At 50.3% G+C, this 6,000-nt stretch overlaps 1 protein-coding gene across 2 annotated transcripts in view; it reads left to right on the top strand.

Annotated features, from left to right (window-relative positions):
* Positions 1-507: 507 nt before the first annotated feature.
* AFAP1 (actin filament associated protein 1) overlaps positions 508-6,000 on the top strand; it is a 97,658-nt gene continuing 92,165 nt past the window's right edge. For both annotated transcript variants that reach the window (XM_054172251.1, XM_054172250.1), the window contains exon 1: positions 508-622. The gene's annotated coding sequence lies outside the window, so the exon portion shown is untranslated. The remainder of the gene's footprint in view (positions 623-6,000) is intronic.

Below are 6,000 nucleotides of genomic sequence, written 5' to 3'. Positions count from 1 at the left end.
ACCCCACCCCCGGGGACAACTGCACACACCTACCCCTCTACCCCACCCTCGGGGACAACCGCACACACCTGCCCCCCTACCCCACCCCCGGGGACAACCGCACACACCTGCCCCCCTACCCCACCCCCGGGGACAACTGCACACACCTGCCCCCCTACCCCACTCCCGGGGGCTGCCGCCCACACCTGCCCCTCTACCCCACCCTCGGGGACAACCGCACACACCTGCCCCCCTGCCCCACCCCCGGGGGCTGCCGTCCACACCTGCCCCCCTACCCCACCCTCGGGGACAACCGCACACACCTGCGCCTCCCCCAGGTCCACCCCCGGGGGCTGCCGCACACACCTGCCCCCTTGCCCTACACCCGGGGGCTACCGCGGGTCCGCTCCCCGGCGCCTTTGTTCCTGTCGCCCCGCCTCGCCCCGTGTCCCCTCCCCACGGCCGGGGGCGGTGGGAGCGGGCGGACCGGTACCGCCTCCGCGCCTCTTCCCCGCCTCTCCCCGGCGCGGCGCGGTGCTGGCTGCGCTCGGCGGGGCTGCCCTGCGCGGCCGGAGCTGCGCCAGGCCCGGGAGCTGCCCGGACCCCGCTTTGTGCCGGCAGCCGCGACAGGACGGCAGGAAAGGTAGGAGGGTTCCCGCTGCCGCTCTGGCATCTAGGCAGCATCTCTCTCTCTCCGGTTCTACAGGCGGGGAGGGAAAAGAGGAGGAAAAAAAAAAGAGGGAGGGTGAAGGGCTGTATTCATAAAAAGGGCTCTTTTTTTCTGCTGAGTCTTTGCTGCTGCTCCAGGCAGCTCCGTGTTAGGAAAGTGTGGGCTTACTGTGGGGAAAAAAAAAAAACAACTGGAAAAAAAAATGGTCCCGCTCGTTTCCTTGGCCGGGAGAAGCACATGGAAAAAGCTGGGAGGGAGCCCGGGCATCAGGCAGAGGCAGCTCCGGCGGCTTGCTGTTCCCCGCCGGGCCCCGGCATCGCTGTGCGGTGCAGCCGCTGCCCGGGCTTGGAACCCGCAGAAATCCATCAAAGAGGAATCCCCCGCAACGAACCCCACCGCCCCGCTTTGCCATCCCGAAACTCGCATCCTTTGCTGGCGACGAAAAGTACCAGCCTGGCAGCCGCGCCGCTGCTTTGTACAGCTGCGAGTTGCAGTGTTTTCTGGTTTTAGGGTGGGAGGAGGTGGGCTCTCTCTCTCTTCAGACTTTGTCATTCGAACCCGTTTCATCATAGCCGAGAGATTGCATCATGTTACAGTCCTGGATTCACTGAGGGCAAAGGCGAAAAGAATCATCCCTCCAGATCGGTCCCATTGACTTCCCCACCCGGCCCCCTCCTCTTGATTTCCTGTCTCGGAGGTTACAGCTCCAGCAGCTGCCGTTGGCAGGCGGCGGCTCCTGCACTGCGACCTGATTTGAGTTTTTGGGAAGCTCAGCATTTGAACTTTGACGGCTTTGTGTGCTTGTGTCTCTTGTGTGGAGGGCGGAGGAATCCTGCCAAAGATTTAGGCGGTAGGGAAAGAATAAGGCGGCAGAAGAGCTGGGTAGAGAGCCAGAAGCAGACGGTGCTCCAGAGATTGCAGGCTGTGGAGTTGGAGGAGGTGAGGGGATTCAGGCAGGCATCCCACATCCACCTGCCGAGAAAGGCAGTGTAGATAACGAGGCTGCCCTCTGAAAGGCAAGACAAGGCAGATGTCAGGGAGAAATAGTCACTAATCTCCCCTCTGCATCCTCCATGATCAGTTTGATGCCAGCACTTGGTGTGCCTTTGCCTGTTTTTTCACTCATACCTTTGTAATGACTCTAAAATGATACATCTCAAAGTCAGAAAGATCTAATTAAACGTTGTACTGCAGGCCAGGGCTTCCTAAGCAGACGGATTCTGCTGTTCTTTGTGCAGCTTTGGGGTTTGGTTTTTTTTTGTTCTATGGGGAGAGAAAATGTCACAGCATGGCCTGGGAGGTGTTTTCCATATCTAATATCTTGCCCTTGCAGGTGCTCTGTCTCTGTTTGCTCCCAGTGCTACAGTGCCACTTTTTTTCTTTCATGAGAATAGTGGTGGTGTGAAGTTGTTTCCCTCTGCTTCTCCAGAAAAGGTTGGTGCAAGGGAGCAACTTGGCAGCCAGATGGATCCATCCATCAGTGCTTTCCTCCATGGGCGCTTGGTGCCCTTCAGTCATCCCTTGTGCCTCCTGCTGGTTTCCATAGGGAGAGCTGCACCATTTACTTTCCCCTTTTCAATAATCCATTCTTCCTTTCGGAGCTGGGGTGGAAGAGGAGTGACTGCTGCATTAGAGCTGGAGGGAGAGCTGTCCTGTCTTCCTGCAGCTGTAGGGCACCAGGTGGGTTTGAGGAGAATTTGAAATGGATTCTGAAAAGCAGCATCTCCAGTTTCCTTTGTGTGTCTGAACACGCCGTGATCATGGTGACAAGCCTGTGCACAGAACAATGAGCAGACACTCGCTGCTGCTGGTGGTGTGTAGCACTGTTTGGTATTTCCCAGGAAATATGACAGCAAGATTGAAAGGGTTAGGTGGTGTTCTTGGGTCTTGGCTAGATTTTTAAGGGAAAGGGTTTGGAAGATCTATGGGCTTGGAACTGCAGTGTTTCTTGAAGCAGGGGCAACAAGGAGGGCTAAAATTTACACTTCAATAGATCAGCTGCTGACACTCTTAAAATCTTGTGTTCTCTGTAGGGAGGTTTTCCAATTTCACCTCCTGAAGCTCTCGAATGTATGGCACCACACTGTCAGGGATATAAACAAATAAACACTGGGGCAGACTGTGTTTGGTACGCACATGGCAAATTGTGCTGCTCCTTTCAGTGGTGCAGAGAGAACCTGCTGTAAGGTCAGATCAGGAATTGTCCTGCCCTGCTGCTCACTGCAGACTTCCTCAAGACACTGCCCCAGGACAAAGAGGCAGCAGTTTAGGGCTGGTTTATGCAATCTGGAGTCGACTGATTCAATTTCCGTCTGTCCTCCGAAGTTTGATGTCTGATGTGCTGGGCAGTGGGAGTGTGGTATCCAGGAGTCTGCCTGGTTAACTGCATTGTTGAAAGCTGTGCTCTTTGTTTTGTGAGGAGCAGCAGTGGATGTGCTTTACAGTCACTTGCGAGAGATCTTTTGCTAACTGGGATGCAAGGACTTACCCTTCAGAACTCCAGCAGAGTTTAGTTCAGGCTGTGCTGTGCTATGGTTTTAGTGACGCTAAAAATAAAGGGTTTGTGCATCCCTTTCAGTTACACAATTCAACTTGGTTTAGAGGTGAATGACACCTAGCTGCTGGTATGACTCTGAATTTCCTCTGATTCATCAGTCTGTTGACAAATAGAGTGTTTCATCTGGCACAGGATCTGTCTGGGCTGGGCAGGTGAGCGCCTCACACACTCAGCAGGTATCACTCCAGGTTAATATTCTCTAATACAAAATGTTAACAGGCTCCCAGTTGAACTCTAATAGCCAAACCCAACAAAAAGAAGTCCTCCAAAGGACTGCAGAGCTACTGTGACCTCTGAACCAGGACTAAAAAAGCTAAGTTTTGAATGTCCTCCTCCATCTATTAAGGTTGTGTATTGAAATTTAGGAGGAGTCAGCTTTCCTGCTGTGAAGCATCCTAACCTGGCTTTACAGCATATTTAAGTTTTTACTATCATACCAGATCTCTTTCTGGGGAGTGCCTGTATAAGGAAATACCAAGAACAGGCTGTCAGCACTGTGAGCTGGTAGGAGAACATGCAGCTGCAATCACTCAGGGGTTACACAGTGTGACTCGGGCTGCGCCTGCCCCTGTGAGTGTGTGTGAAGGCTTTGTTTTGCATGTACAACAGCACCATAAAATACCATACACAGCTTAAACTGCTTCTGCTCTCTGATTAAAAGCTGAATCTTGACTCTCCAGGTCATGAGGCATGTGCTGATCCTAGTGAGGCAGGAACATCACTGGGGTTTGTTGAAGGAGGGATAACTGATGGCAGATAACAGATGAAGCCTTTGAGACATGAGCAGCCCTAGTGTTCAGATACAGATAGAAATGAAATCCTGAGTGGCCCAAAAAAGATTTGTTTGCTATCCCCTATCCCTCTGCTACCTTAACAGAAAGTTGGTCATGACATATGGTGCATGGTAAGATTTGACAGCTCAAGGTGCTGAGCAACCTTAACACAGAGCAGTGTCCAGAGCTTAATGATGGTGATCACCTCTCTTACACCAGGCTGGGGAAAGGACAACTCAATATCTGTTGTGTATTTCTCCAGTGTCTATCAAGAAATTGAGGAAAGAAGCTTCTAAGAGGACTTTCTTTAATAAGTTTGATTTTGTTTAGATATTCTCTTAACACATAGTGGTATCTTAAAAGTTGATGATGTGTGTTTGTCAGTAAAATACAGGAATGTCTAATGTAAATCTCTTTCCTAAGCTGTAAAATAAAGAGGAGTGCATTAATCCTTCTGTGGTGACATAGGGGTGGGATTTTCTGACTGTCTGGGGGCTTTCTGCTGCCAAGCATCTCTCTGCCATCATGTATCTTTGAGCTGATGAAGGGTGCCTTTCTCTGGGACACACGTTGGACTTGGTTCTGTTGTGCCAAAATCATTTGCTGAATAAAACTATTTCCATCTATTAATAATGAGTACCAGAAAAGAGTACACATGTGGTTTCAAGTGTAATGCAGAGTGTGTAGCTGATACCTCAAAGATAACAGCATTTTACCCCCAAGAAATACAGCACTTTGTGTATGTGAGGTAATTGCTGTGAGTTGCACTAACAATACATTCATTATTCATTAGGGGACTGTCATTATATGTTGGTGAATTCCCCCAAGTCTCTTATCACTGCCCTAGTCACATCTGAACATTGATGGAAACCAAGCTTTTGGTGTCCTGCTTGACTAGCTGATGTCCTGGCTTGCTGAACTTCGCCTGAGCTGGTAGCCACTTTTAAGGTGCATGCTTGCTTAGTTCATTTAAACCAATGGATTTTGGGAAGGGAGCTTAATTAATGTCTTCATATTATCAGAGACAGAGCTAGCACTGCTTCACAGAGCTTACCTAGTGGTCTGTTAGCTCAGTTTTGCAGAAAAGCAAAGAGTGAAGGCTCTGTAAGGTGGCACTGTCATGCTGAACTATGATGTACTGGCTTCAAATGCTGCCAGTTGCTCTGGGTGGGCTTCATTTGATTTTTGTGTCCATTAAAGTGTGTTTAAGGATCTCTTTGAAACTTATCTGGTCTCTCATCAGTTACACACGCTTATGGCATTCCAGTTCAAAACTGGAAGAGAAGGCAAGGTAAGGAGGGGATTTCCCTGTTGCTAGCATTTAGCAGATCCAGCTTTTATTTGGCTGTAGCATTGGTTAGCAGGAGCAGCTGCAGAGAGGGAATTGCAGTGTGACCTTCACAGCATTTCCTAGAGCCGTCATCAATCAGATCTGGCAGCAGCTTTATCGCATCTATCAGTGAGGCTCGTAAGCCACATGCTGTCTAGTCTAGAGGGGGGAAAACAAATAAACAATGGGAGCTACTGTAGGTTTTGTTTAAAACCAAGCAACCAGGAACAAGTTTTTCCCCATCTGTGGCAGCTCTGGAGGCAGCTTTCAGTTTGCACCCTGTGCTTTTGGGCTCATCAATAAACCATGGGGATGGCCTTTCACAGCCGGTGCTCTGCCTTCTCATTCTCAGCCCTAGCATTACTGAGCTGATGGCAGCTGGTTGAGGTGTTTTCTGCACACATAAATGTTAGGGAATAAAGAAGTGTGTTCAGGCTTCTCTGATTCCTGCATGAAATGATGGAGCTGTCTCAGATCAAGCAGTTTGCTGGTTTTGTGGGCATGAGTTGGCCTTCACAGGACATTCTAAGGCTTTTTGGGAGGCAGCTTCATAACCCGGTGGCCAAGGTCAGCCCAGCAGCAGCGACATCCCACTTGTAAGCATGCAAAACATGATCAAACCCCTGTAAGTGGTTGGTTGGTTTGGTGCTTGCTTGTTTGTTATTCCCCTACTGACTTTGGTCTGGTTTGG

The sequence above is a fragment of the Dryobates pubescens genome, chromosome 23, assembly GCF_014839835.1.
Source record: "Dryobates pubescens isolate bDryPub1 chromosome 23, bDryPub1.pri, whole genome shotgun sequence".
Lineage (NCBI taxonomy): Eukaryota > Metazoa > Chordata > Aves > Piciformes > Picidae > Dryobates > Dryobates pubescens.
This window is presented reverse-complemented; position numbering and strand designations above follow the sequence as displayed.